We start from the raw sequence: 14,998 nt of genomic DNA on the forward strand, positions 1-14,998 counted from the left end.
TTCTGGATTGTATTGTAAGAACACATGTAATTTTATTAGAAATCACCAAACTGTCTTCTAAAGGGGCTATATTACTTTGTATTCTAACCAGCAATGGATAAGGGCTCATATTGCTCCAGATCTTCACCAGCTTCTGGTGTTGTCAGCGTCCCAGATTTTGGCCATTCTAATAATTATATAGTGTATTTCATTGCTTTAATTTGCATTTCACCAAGGACATATGATTAGCAGCATCTTTATAAATGCTTATTTGCTATGTCTGTATTTTCCTCAGTGAGGTGTCTGTTAAGGTCTTTGCTGATTTTTGAAATTGGATTGTGATTTTATTATTGAGTTTTAAGAGGCTTTTTTGGTATATTTTGAATAACTTCTTTATCAAACATGTTTTGCAAATATTTTCTTTCAGTCTGTAACTGGCCATTTTATTCTCTTGACATTGTCTTTGGCAGAACAGAGATTTTCAATTTTAATGAAGTCTAGCTTATCAATTCTTTCTTTCATGGAAGCTGTAGTTTGAAAAATGCCTGGGGTATAGGAGAGAGATTTGTTTACCAATCTCAGAGCCTACATTGCATGGGGCATGGATCTTAAAGAGACTTCTCCAAGAACAAAAGAGCTGGCAAATGCCATTTTCCTCCCCCACACCCAGTCTAGATACATGGACACCTGTAAGAACCAGTGCAGTGCAAACACTATCCATTTAGCTTACTAACAGTGCACCCCATCCCGGTAGTCTTGTGTAAACCTGCTCCCTCCAGCCTGGAAGTGGCAAGAGTTTTCCAGGGGAGTTGAAGCTCCCCTCCTAAAGAAGACCTGTGCAAACCTTGCTAACATCACATGTATTGCCACCTGCAACCTGGCCTCAGCAGGAAGACATCCAAAGAGGTGCCACAGGCATGGCATTGTATAAGCCACCCTGACAAAGGACAGCACCACTCCAAAGTGACTGCTGCCCCAGGGAGAGGAGGAAGATAACCATATACATCAGTCTAACTGCAGCCCCAGAAGTGGGCTAAAGGAAGACATTTGGTTTGACTGTAGGCCACAACCACCAATTAAACTTCCCCGGGGGGCAAAACAGGGAGAGCACCATGCTATTTGGGGCAATTGCAGTTCTGATAGATACCTAGTATGACCTAACTCAAATCCAAGGTGGCGCCAGACTGGTGCACTAACAACACAGAGACAAAACAATGCCTGAAACGGGCAAAGAGGACCATTGAAGATGACTGGACTGAAGGCAAATGCAACTCAGCCATAACAGTAGTGTGCAAGCAAAAACCATATGAGATATCTCTGAAGCACCAGGTTCTGATAAATAGGGCACTATATTACCTCTTCTTCATAAGGGCAACATTTACAAGAACAGGAGGTATAGCCAACATTCCTAACACATAAAAACAGACATAGAGACTTGGACAAAATGAGGAGACAGAGGAATACGCCCCAAATGAAGACCAGGACAGAATCAGAGCAAGAGAGCTATATGAAACAGAGATAAGTAATATGCCTATCAGATAATATAAATTAATGGTCATATAGATACTCCCTGAACTTGAGAAAAGAGTGGAGGGTTACAGGGAGACCCTCAACAAACAGATAAAAAACATAACAGACACAAAAAATTCAATAGCTGAAATTTAAAATATGCTAGAGGGAATAAATAGTAGACTAAAGGAAGCAAAAGAACAGGTCAGTGACTTGGGGACCAAGTAGTTGAAAGCAGTCAAACTAAACAGGAGAGAGAAAAAAGACTATTAAAGAATGAAAATAAATTCAGGGAACTCAGTGACACCATCAAGCATAACAACAGGGATTGCATTTGCATTATAAGAATTGCAGGAGTAAAGAAGCAAAGGAGTAGAACATTTATTGGAAGATATAATAGCTGAAAAATTCTTTAATCTGGAGTAGGAAACAGAAATCTAGATCCAGGAGTTATAGAGAGCCCCCAACAAATTCATCCTAAGGATATCCACACCAAGACACACAGTAATTAAAATGGCAGAACACAATGATAAGATAAATTTAAAAGCAGCAAGAGAAAATAAAAGAGTTATAAACAAGGGAAAATCTATAAGACTATCAGCTGATTTTTCAACAGTAACTTTGCTGGCCAGAAAAAAGTGGCATCATATATTCAAAATGCTGAAAGAAAAAAACCTGCAACCAAGAATATTCTATTCAGTAAGGCTGTCATTCAGAAGAGGAAAGATAAGGAATTTCCCAGATAAACAAAAACTAAAGGAGCTATGACCACTCAACCAGTCATACAAGAAATGTTTAGGGGATTCTTTCAATGAGAAGGAAAGTTTATAAGCAGGGGTGAGAAAAGTAGAAAGCACAAAAGCAGGAAAATTAAATATATCTATAAAAATCAGTCAAAGGATTCACAAAATAAAAAGATGTAAAGTATGACACTCTTCAGCTAAAACGGGGGGAGGGGAGTAGAAAGTTAAGTGTTTTTAGAATGGATTTAAACCTAAGTGATCATCAACTTAACATAGACAACTACATGCATAAGATGTTACATATGAACCTAATGGTATCCATAAATCAAAACCCAGTAAGAGATACACAAAAAAAGGAAGGAATCCAGTTATTTCACAAAATAAAACAGCAAACCATGTCAGAAGAGAGCAAGAGAACAAATAAGAACTACAAACATAACCATAAAACAAGTGACAAAATGGGAGCAAATACATATCTAATAACAATTACTTGGAATGCAAATAGACTAAATGTTCTAATCAAAAGGCTTGGCTGATTCTCTTTCTCTCTCTCTCTAAAATAAATAATTGTTTTTTTGTTTGTTTGTTTGTTTGTTTTAATGGGGCATCAATTGGTTAAGTGTCTGACTTGGTTTTAGCTCAGGTAGTGATCTCATGGGTCATGTTCTGCACTCAGCAGGGAGTCTGTGTCAACTCTCTCCCTCTCCCCCCTACCTCTCTCCCTCAAATAAATAAATTTTAAAAATAAAATTTAAAAAATATGGCTTACAAAACGGGGAGAAAAGCAAGACACATCTATATGTTGTCTATAGGAGACTTATTTCAGAACTAAAGAAACATGCAAAGTGAAAGGATGGAAAAAACATTTATCATGCAAAAAGAAGTGAAAAATAAAGCTAGAGTAGTAACATTTAAAACAAATAGATTTTATTTTATTTTTTTTTTATTTATTTTTTTTTTTAGATAGACTCTTTTTTTTTTAATTTTTATTTATTTATGATAGTCACAGAGAGAGAAAGAGAGAGGGGCAGAGACACAGGCAGAGGGAGAAGCAGGCTCCATGCACCGGGAGCCCGACGTGGGATTCGATCCCGGGTCTCCAGGATCGCACCCTGGGCCAAAGGCAGGCGCCCAACCGCTGTGCCACCCAGGGATCCCTAAAACAAATAGATTTTAAAACAAACTTGTGATTACAAGAGACAAACAAGGACACCAAATAATCACAAAGGAAATAATCCAACAAAAAGATATAACAATTGTAAATATTTATGTATTCAAAATGGGAGCACCCAAATACATAGAGTACCTATCAACAAACATAAAGGAAGTAATCAATAGTAATACAATAATAAAAGGAGACTGTAATACACCACTTACATTAATGGTAAATCATCCAAACAGAAAATCAAGGAAATAATGTTACTGAATGGTAAATTGAACCTAGTATACTAACATACATTCAGAACATTCTATCCTAAAACAGAAGAATACACATTCTTTTGAAGTGTACATAGAAGATTCTTCAGAAATAGATCACATGTTAGGCCACAAAATAAGGCTTAACAAACTAAAAAATATCAAAGTCATACTATACTTCTTTTCTGACTACAACACCATGAAGTTAGAAGTCAACCACCAGAAAAAATCTGTAAACACAAAAACATGAAAGTTAAATAACATGCTCCTAAAAAAAATGAATGTCAACCAAGAAATCAAAGGGAAAATCAAAAAATAAATGGAGACAAATGTAAATGATAACACAATGGTCCAAAATCTTTAGAATGTAGCAAAGAAAATTTAGAGCAATACAGGCCTACCTCAGGAAGCAAGAAAAATCTCAAATAAAGAACCTAATCTTATACCTAAAGGAGTGAGAAAAAGAACAGAACTCAAACCCAGAAAAAGAAAGGAAATAAAGATTAGAGCAGAAAGAAATAAAATGGAAACAAATAAAAAACCAGTACAACAGACCAGGAACTTGTTATTTGAAAAGATTCACAAATTTATAAACTATTAGCTGAACTCATCAAGGGAAAAAAAAAAAAGAGTACTCAAATAAAATCAGAAATGAAAGAGGAGAAATAACAAGTAATGATTCAGAAATACAATGGATTATAAGAGAATATTAAGAAAAATTCTTGCCAACAAATTAGACAATGTATGTATCTAGATATTTCTAGATACATAAAACCTTTCAAAATGAAATCAGAAAGAAATAGAAAATTTGAACAGATTACCTGCAATGAAATTGAATCAGTAATCAAAAAATTCTCCAAAACAAAAGTCTAGGATGAGATGGCTTTACAGGCAAATATTATCAAACACTTTAAGAGTTAATACCTATCCTTTTCAAACTATTCAAGAAGGAGAAAGAAAGAAGAAGAAGAAGAAGAAGAAGAAGAAGAAGAAGAAGAAGAAGAGAAGGAGGAGGAGGAGGAGGAGGAGGAGGAGGAGAATGAAAACTTCCAAATTTATTCCACCAGGCCAGCATTACCCTGATACTAAAACCAGATAAAGATACTACAAAGAGAGAGAGAGAGAGAGAGAGAGAGAATATAAGCCAATATGTCTGATGAGCATAGATTAAAAAAAAAAAATCCTCAACAAAATAACAGCAGATTGAACCAATAATACATTAAAAATCATTCAACATGATCAAGTGGGATTTATCCCCAGGATGTGAGGGTGGTCTGACATTTGGAAATCAATCAGTGTGGTACATCACATCAACAAGAGAAAGCATAAGAACTATATAATTACTTCAGTAGAGTTTGCAGAAAAGCATTTGACAAAGCACAACCATCTATTCATGACAAAAATCCTTAACAAAGTAGGTTTAGAGGGAATATATACATCAGCGTCATAAAGGCCATATAAGAAAAACCCACAGCTAACATACTCAATGGTGAAAAACTGAAAGCTTTTCCCCTAAGGTCGGAAACAAGACAGTGGATGTCACCACTTTTATTCGACATAGTACAGGAACTCCTAGACACAGCAATGAGACAAGAAAAAGAAATAAAAGACATGAAAAGTGATAAGTGAGGAGTAAGATTTTCACTATTTGCAGATGACATATTATATATCAAAAACCCCCAAAAAATTCCACCAAAAACCAGTTAGATCTCATAAATGAATTTAGTAGTCACCGGATACAAAATCAATGTGCAGAAATTTGTTGTAATTATTATACCAAAATGAAGCAGCAGAAAGAGAAATTAAGGAAACAATCTCATTTACAATTATACCAAATATAATAAAATGCCTAAAAAAAACTTAACCAAGGAGGTGGGAGACCTGTGCTCTGAAATTTATAAAACATCAAGGAAAGAAATTGAAGATGATATCAAGTGGAAAGATATTCCACGCTCATGGATTGGGAGAACAAAATATTGTTCAAATATCCATATTACCCAAAAAAAATCAACACATTTAATGCTATAACTATCAAAATACCAACAGTGCTTTTCACAGAACTGGAACAAATAATCCTAAAATTTATATGGAACCATGAAAGACCCAGAATAGCCAGAGCTATCTTGAAAAAGAACAAAACAGGAGGTATAAGAATCCCAAATTCCAAGACATACTACAAAGCTATAGTGATCAAAACAGTATACCACTGGTACATAGATCAATAGAACAAAATAAAAAGTCCAGAAAAAAACCCATACCCTTATGGTCAATTAATCTAACAAAGGAGGCGAGAATATGAAATGGGAAAATACAGTCTCTTCAACTAATGGTGTTAGGAAAACTGGAAAGTACATACAAAAGAATGATTCTGGACTAATTTCTTACACCATACTCCAGAACAAACTCAAGATGGATTAAAGACCCAAACGTGAGATCTGAAACCATAAAAAAATCCCAAAAGAGAGCACAGGCAATAATTTTCTGTTATTAGCAATTGCAACATTTTTCTAGATATGTATCCTAGGAAATCAAAAGCAAAAATAAACTATTGGGATTGCATAAAAGTAGAAAACTTCTGTATAGCAAAGGAAATAATCAATAAAACAAAAGGACAACCTACTGAGTGGGAGAAGATATCTGCAAATGATATATCTGATTAGGCGTTACTATCCAAAATATATAAACATCTTATACAACTCAATGCCAAATAAAACCCCAATCAATCTGATTTAAAAATGGGCAGGAGACATGAGCAGACTTTTCTCCAAAGAAAATATACAGATGGCCAACAGACACATGAAACAATGCTCAACATCACTAGTCATCAGAGAAATGCAAGGCAAAATCATAGTCAAAATCACAATGAGATATCATCCTTCACCTGTCAGAGTGACTAAAATCAAAACACAAGAAACCACAAGTGCTGACAAGGATGTGGAGGAAAAGGAATCTTCATGCCCTGTTGGTGGGAATGCAAACTTGTGCAGCCACTGTGGAACATTGTATGGAGGTTCTTCAAATAATTAAAAATGGAATTGCCATATGATCCAGTAATTCCACTACTGGATAGGTACTCAAAGAATACAAAAACACTAATTTGAAAAGATACATGCACGCCTATGTTCACTGTACCAAAATATGGAAGCAGCTCAAGAATCCAGCAACAGAAGAATTGATAAAGAAGGTGGTGTGTGTGTGTGTGTGTGTGTGTGTGTGTGTAATGGAATATTACTCCGTTTAAAAAAGGATGAAATCTCGCCATTTGTAACAACATGGATTGACCTAGAGGGTATAATGCTAAGTGATAAGTCAGTCACAGAAAGACAAATACCATATGATCTCACTCACATGTGGAATTTAAGAAACAAAACAATCAAAGAAAAAGAGAGAGAAACAAAAAAACCAGATTCTTAAATATAGAGAACTGATGGTTACCAGAGGGGAAGTGTGTGTGGGGAGATGAGTGAAATAGTTCAAGAGGATTAAGAGTATATTTGTCATAATTGAGCACTGAATCATAATGTGTAGAAATGTTGCGTTGCTATATTGTATACTTGAAACTAATATAACACTGTATATTAACAATACTGAATTTTTTTTTAAAACAAATATATATTTTTTAAAAAATCATCACCAAACCCAAGGTCATCTAGATTTTCTCCTATATTGTATTATTCTGTATTACCTTCTATAAGTTTTATAATTTTTTTATAATTTTTGTTTTATTTATCCATTTCAAGTTAATTTCTGTGAAAGATGTAAGATCTGTGTGTAGGCATGTTTTTTTACATGTGAATGTCTAGTTCTAGCACCATTTGTTAAAGAGCTTATCTTTTCTCCATTGTATTGCCTTGGTTCCTCTGTAGATTACAATTCTTTAGAATAATTTCCTGATATAGTCATGTGGCAGAGGTAAATGCTATATATTCAGCAAACCCCAACATGGGAGAGACCATGTATTTGAGTTCTATTCAAAGGAATGTGAGCACAAATTGTGTCTGCTGCTTATAATTTCACAATCTTTTATTCCCTCTCTTTGCCAGGTCATGCATTTTAGCAGCAAAACCCCTAGACAGATAGAATCTGGATCCCTGGTGAACACTGGGCTTTCAAGGACACCTGCCTGACCTGCCTTAGAATATAAGAATGAAACTTATATTTCTATTGTGTTAAATCACCGAAATCATCAAACGTGGCAAATACTATTACTTATCCTTAATACTATGGAGCAGTGTAATACAGTAATAATTTTTTAAGAATCTCCAAAAGCCAGAGATTATTTTAGAAAACAGTTGTTTCATTGAATTAAAAATATATTAGGGCAGCCCCAGTGGCCCAGCGGTTTAGCGCCACCTTCAGCCTGGGGTGTGACCTGGAGATCCGGGATCGAGTCCCACGTCGGGCTCCCTGATGGAGCCTGCTTCTCCCTCTACCTGTGCTTCTGCCTTTTTCTCTATCTCTCTGTCTGTCATGAATAAATAAATAAAATATTTAAAAATATATATGTATTAAAAATTCTAGCATTAAAATTATAATTTTTCTTATACAAAATTAAATAGTGCTATATTTAATAGCATTAAGTATCTATAAAACCTACATGCCAGTGAAAATATCTAACACTGATTACTTCTAGATTTTTAACAATAATCCACTTTATTTTTGACATATAACCTTCAGCACTATCATTAAGACAGCTTCTTACAGACTCTTATCCCCTGTAAAAACCATTGTCGTGGCAATCAAAGAAAGAATAAAATAGCTCTTTTGCATGGTTTAAACATCTTTCACTTGAATTACTTAAACTTTTATATTAAATTCATGTAGTTATAGTACAAATAATAGTGGAAATATGTGTACAGATAATTAAATATAGAGAATATATTTTTCAGGTTAAGTGCATCTTTATTGATTTTCTGCCTCATTGAACTATCAATTTACTGGAAGAGTGGTGTTGAAGTATCTAATCACAGTAGTGGATTTGTCTATTTCTCTTCACAATGCTATTAGTGTTTGCCATCACATATTTTGACACTCTGTTTTGATGTAAACATGTTTAAGATTGTTAGATTGTCTTGGAGAATTGATTTCTTTATCATTATATAATATTCTTTTTTATGGCTGTTTTTCTTATTCTCAAGTCTCCTTTTTCTAAAATTAATATACCTATGCAAGGTTTCTTTGGATAAATGTTAGGATCATATATACTTTACTATCTCTTTACTTTTTTTTTAACACCCATAGGAGAGAAAGAGAGTGAGTGAACACAGGGGGAGGGACGGAGGAAGAGAAAGAATCCCAAGTAGGCTCCACACTCAGCTCAAAGCCAACATGGAGCTCATCTCACAACCCTGAGATCATGACCTGAGCTGAAATCAAGAGTAAGACACTTAATCAACTGAGCCACCCACGGGCCCCTCTATCCCTTGATTTTTAATCTATCTCAGTCCTTATATTTAAAATGACTTTCTAGAGGATCCCTGGGTGGCTCAGCGGTTTGGCACCTGCCTTTGGCCCAGGGCGCGATTCTGGAGTCCCGGGATCGAGTCCCACGTCAGGCTCCCGGCATGGAGCCTGCTTCTCCCTCCTCCTGTATCTCTGCCTCTCTCTCTCTCTCTCTCTCTGTATCTCTCTCTCATAAATAAATAAATAAATGTTTAAAAATAAATAAATAAAATGACTTTCTTGTAGACAAAATAGTTGGCTCTTATTTTGTTATCCATTCTGACAAGTGATAATTAAATCAGTATATTTAGACCATTCATATTTTAAGTAATTATTTTTATAGTTAGATTAATATCTATGTTTTTATAAGGTTCTATTTGTTGTATTTATTCTGTTTCCCTTCTTTCTTTGCTTCCTTTAAGTTGGTCATTTCATATATTTCACTTATCTCTTCTCTGAGCAAATCAGTTATACTTTGAAACATTTTTAGTGATTGTCCTAGAGTTTCTAATTATTTTTTTTAGCTAATCTAAGTCAGTGTTGAAATAACACTATACCATTTTACATGTAGGTTGCATTTATGATACATCTCTAATTCTTCCATCTTGTCCCTTGGGATATTGCTATTAATTGTATCAAGTGTCCAGATATTATGGTCAGTAAATACATAAAGACATTGTTACCTTTAGACATTAAAGATCATTAAAGAATAAGAAAAGTAAAAGATTGTATTTTGCCTTTATGTATTCCTTCTCCGATGCTCCTCCTCACATAAATCCTGGTTGCTGATCTTTATCATTTTCTTTCTCCTTGAATAGTGTATTTTAACATTTCTTGTAGGCATGAATCATGTTGATAGGTTCCCTCAGTTTTTGTCTGAGAAAGTATTCTGGTTTGCTTTTGAAGCATAATTTCACTGACTACAGAATTCTAGGTTGGTGGGTTTTTTTTCTTTCAGTTCTTTAAATATTTCACTTCACCCTCATCTTGTCTCTCAGTGCCTGATATAATTCTTATTCTTGTTCCTCTCTAGGTATGGGGGTGTCCCCTCCAGGCTTCTTTCAAGAGTTTCTCTTGGATTTTCTGCATTTTGACTAATATATTCCTAGTTGTCATATTTTTTTGTTTGTTAAGTATTTAACCTATTTGGTATTCTCCAAGCCTCCTGGATCTGTGCTGTGCTGTCTACTGTTAACTTGGAAAATTATCGCCATTTTAATTTCAAGTATTTATTGTTTAATTCTCTTTTTGTCACATTATTACTACAATTATATTTATGATATACCTCTTGATATTAAGGTTTTATGCATGTTTCTTTCTGGTTTATTATTTTTTTCTATGTATTTCCTTTTGGGAATTTTATATTGACATATTTTCAGGTTCACTAATTATTTCTTCAACCATGGCTAGTCTACTGATGAACTCTTCATCTTTGTTCTAGTGTTTTTGATTGAGCATTTCTTTTTTGATACTTTCTTAGAGTTTACATCATTTTGCTTACATTAACCACTGTTCTTGCATGTTATCTACCTTTTTTCATGACAGCCCTTAACATATTAATCATAGTTAATTTCCCTATCTGTTAAATCCAATATTAGTATCAGATGTGAGTCTGGTTTGACATTGTCCCTTTCTCTTCAATGTTTCCTCTTGCCTTTTGGCATGTTTTGCAAATTTTATTGAAAGACATCATATTGGGTGATAGGTTTCATGTTAATCTTGTTATGAATTCAGCTGTGTCTAATAATTTCTGTCATTGTAGATTCTAGAGGCTTTAATCCCTCCACTGTCCCTGTTTTTTGACACTCTGCTGACTCCTCCTTAAATAGACTTTCTGTCTTGCCACTCTTTCTGTTTTAAATCATTTTTATTATACTAGAGAACTACTGGTATGATGGTAGATCTGAGGGAGGGTAAGTTTTCTATAATCTTATTGATTTATTCTGTCTGTTAGTGGTCTTGGGTCCCCAGTCTATGAACTTCAAAGTGTTTCTCCAGTGGCTTAGCTTTTTATGCCTTAGGTGACAAAAAAAGGGTAGAGGGTGCTGGACTGGAAAGAATGACCTCCTTCAAGTTGAGATAAGGCTCTAGTAGGTCTTTGCAAAGTAGACTTTTATAGAAAATATTCTGGGCATAGTTCAAAATGATTACTCTCCCTCTTCACCTGCTAGATTTAGAACTTTATTTTGTGAACCTGGTGGGCTTCCTGCAGGTGATACACATGAAATTGTAAACTCCAGTAAGACTATGGCTGCAGGAGTTTCTTAGTCCCATGGTAATCCACATTCAGGTTATAGTAATTCATCAAAAGTGTCATCTAATACTGCTATCTGTTCATGGCTCCAGCAGCGTTTGATGCAGAAAGGCAGATCTTGACTGTGACTATGTATTCATCTATCTCTTGAGATTTCTAGACGACAGTTTTCCTTAAGACCTCAAATGCTTAGAAATAGTTGATTTCCAGTTTATTCTGTCTTCTCTGGTTGTAAGGACAAGCTCGATGATTTCCAGGTTCTTTACATGTTTACACTTATATCCTACTATATGTTAGAGCTAAAAGTGAAATTCCTAGAATATATTTCTAAAATATAATTTCCCAGTTTTTTCAAGCATAAGGCATTGTCCTTCCAACAAATGAATATACTTTCTTTCCCCCTTTTTCCTCCTCCCTCCTTGCCTGCTTGCTTCCTTTCCTCTCATCTCTCTCTTTCTACACCAAACTCCACATTCTGCAGTTTTTAGACTGAGGATATACTTTATTGTAAAAGACTTAAATTCAGCCAATTTTTTACTTCTTTGGCCCAGTACTTATAATTACTTGGCAACATTTTTAAAAACATGAGATTTCATACAAAAGTAAAGATTTGCTCTTTCTCTTCAAAATTGAAAGTGCTGGCAATGATGAGTTCAAAATTATACACAGAAACTATAATTTAAAGTCAATTGCAGATGTTTCATTTAGACTAGGTATGTTCTATTGTATCTATCACATTGAATAGAAACACTTATTTTATTTATGTTAACTTCTCCCAGCCATACATTTTGTTTTGCTACTGAAATGCAGTTGTGATCCAAACTCCTTGGAATTAAATCAGATCTCACGGGTTAATAGCACAGCTCCTGATGAGACAACTCTCACATCAGACACCAATCATGGGCTCTGGATGCACCTGTACTCTTACTATCAGGTTACAAATGAGCAGTTTCCCCACTAACCTCTCAGGTTGAAAATTTAGCTAGAATGTACTATTCATAGAACTCAGGTAAGTGCTATACTTATGGTTGTGATATTATTATAAAGGAGGAAAATAACAGCCAGCTAAAAGAGACCCAAAGAGAAAGCTCTGGGAGCAAACAAGAAGCTTCCATATCCTCAGAACATGTTAATTTTCACATCAGGATATATCACCAAGAAATTCATCTGACCTTTGGTGACCAGCTTGAACTGATATTTTATTATGTAGGCATGATTTAGTAAATCTCTGTGGTTGAACTCCATCTCTAGCATTTCTCCACTCCCAAGAGGGCAGGCTGATCTCACATGGCTCAAAGCTCCAATCCACTAATCACTTCTGCTGTGTTCTGTCCCCATCATGAGTCATTTCATTAACATAAACTGTTTTGGAGCCAACCATTAGTCACCTAATTAGCATTAATTCAGGTATGACCCTAGGGTCCTGCCATGTATAACAAAGACACCCCTACCACTCAGGAAATTCCAAGGGTTTAGAGGGTTTTTTCCCCAGGAACCAGGGACAAAGAGAAGCCAATTTTCATACCATACTACAGGCATACATACTTAGAGGCCAAGTTCTGAAGACATAAAACTATAAGCAAAAAATGCAGTCATTGAGAAAAGATAGAGGTTGGTCTGTCAATAAAGAAAACTAGAGGCTACATTACAAGTACTGATAATTATTAGATGCTAAATAATCATTTAAGTTGAGTTGTAAATTCAGCAATTTCATTAAATTTTGTACTCAAGTAAATAACTTAATTCAGAGTACTAAAAATCATAATAGCTAACATTTACAGATTTTTCCAGTGTGCAAACTACTATACATTTTAAATATTTTATCTCAAAAATCTCAGAACAGTTCTGCAAGATGAGCATTGTTTTTCCAGTTTTACAGATAATGCATTTTTCTCCAATCGATAAAATAATATTCAAAGACAAATGCAAATAAGTGGCAGAACAATGATTGAATCCACCTATAAGACAGTTTTAAATATTGAAATATATTTTGCAAATATAAGTTAAATTAATATGCTTACCTAACTACTCTAAAGTTGTAGAATTAATTTTGACTGAATCTCATTTTTTAAAAATTTGTTCCATTACTGAATACAAAGTAATACGAATAATAATTTTACCTAAATATTTTTTCTTTAATTCATTTGCTTTTGTAGTGGAAGAAAGAAATGGATAATTTCCTCTATGCCCTACCAAATTCTCTTAACTGAAGATGACATTTAAGCCTGAGTCCTAAGCTATTTTGGAGCGTTACTCATTTTCCCTGGGTAGCTTCCATGTATACCCGAACTATATGTGTTAATAAACTACTGGTTTTTTGTTGTTGTTGTTGTTGTTGTTCTGTTTTGTTTTTTTTATTCCTAAAGACAAAAGAAAGGTGTGAGGGAGGGAGGCTAATTATGAGAAGGCAACCAGGAAAAGCATAGCAAAAAAGGGTAAGTTTTATTATGAAGACTAAACCACTGCCTTCTCCACTGGTAAGATTCTTTTGTGATATCTGTTTCTGGTAATAATAGAGATATATTCTTACAAATATTTTCTTTATAAATGTAAATTTCCTTTACAAAAGGGTAATTTCTGCTGAGTTTTCAGAGCTTCTATATTACTTGATGTTTCTCAAAATAATCACCTCAAAATAATTCTTATTCCTAGGAGACAGATTTTAGGGTGGCCTGTTCTTCTGCCCTTTATTTTGTACTTTAATTTTAATTGTTTATAATCTACATAGAAGCAAACCTAGACTAATTACATTGTAATATATAGTTGAATAATATTGATCAGGAAGCAGAAGGCAAGTTGAGTATAAAGCACAAGCTGACACCACTCTCCCTGCCCCACAATCCCCCACCCCCCAGGTGGGATCTTTGTGACATTCCTCAGACACTCCTACCTGAGCTAAAGCTAAGGGAGGGAAAAAGAAATGGTTAACTGATAGAGATTCCTGTCCCATAGTGATGTGGGAAACAAAGGTAGAAGGAATGTAAATAAAATAAAATTTCCATAGAACTTATAGCCCATGGGTAAGTCCTTGAAACAGGCAGGGTGAGATCCCCCTAGGGACTTAACTGGGTGTTAACACTTTGCTAAAGGTAAAAGGCAATCTTAGCCCAACCCCCAGGATCCTGTAAGTCTACTTCAACATGTAAAAATCCCTTTGGAAACTTTCTTTATATCTATTCCCTCCCACCCCAGACTCATGTTGGCAATCATCCCCCAAATATATGACCCACGGATACACATCCAAAAGGTCTCACTGAGTAAAGGATAGGTGGGGCTAGGTAGGGAGACATAGGTAGGGGGCTAGGGGATCAGGCTCACAGAACTCCCAAAAATGTGGCAGTGTCAGGAAACCAGAGATAAGGGAAGAAACCAGACCACCTTGCCTAGGTGTCAGAAGTGGGGTCTTGTTATAACAATCACTTGTGAGCAACAAAGAATTAGTATCTTTTAAAAAGGAAGCAAGCTATTAAAGATGTTATCACTAAAACTTCATAAGAATGTTAAGGCCACAAGCTTCTTGGTCAATTCTAAATAAGACTGTCAGTAGAGGCCCATGTTGGCTGTTGTGCCCAAGATTTCGAATCCGAGAAACCACCAAGGAGCCGACACTGTTGCAAGTACATGAGGATTTATTAACAAGCTGGAGCTTGGGTCT

At 35.0% G+C, this 14,998-nt stretch overlaps 1 long non-coding RNA gene across 3 annotated transcripts in view; it reads left to right on the top strand.

The window, feature by feature from the left end:
• LOC140636627 (uncharacterized) overlaps positions 1-13,665 on the top strand; it is a 47,658-nt gene extending 33,993 nt beyond the window's left edge. For all 3 annotated transcript variants that reach the window (XR_012033851.1, XR_012033852.1, XR_012033850.1), the window contains one exon: positions 13,500-13,665. This is a non-coding gene — a long non-coding RNA (uncharacterized lncRNA). The remainder of the gene's footprint in view (positions 1-13,499) is intronic.
• The last annotated feature ends 1,333 nt before the right edge of the window (positions 13,666-14,998 follow it).

This window comes from Canis lupus, chromosome 7 (genome assembly GCF_048164855.1).
Source record: "Canis lupus baileyi chromosome 7, mCanLup2.hap1, whole genome shotgun sequence".
NCBI lineage: Eukaryota > Metazoa > Chordata > Mammalia > Carnivora > Canidae > Canis > Canis lupus.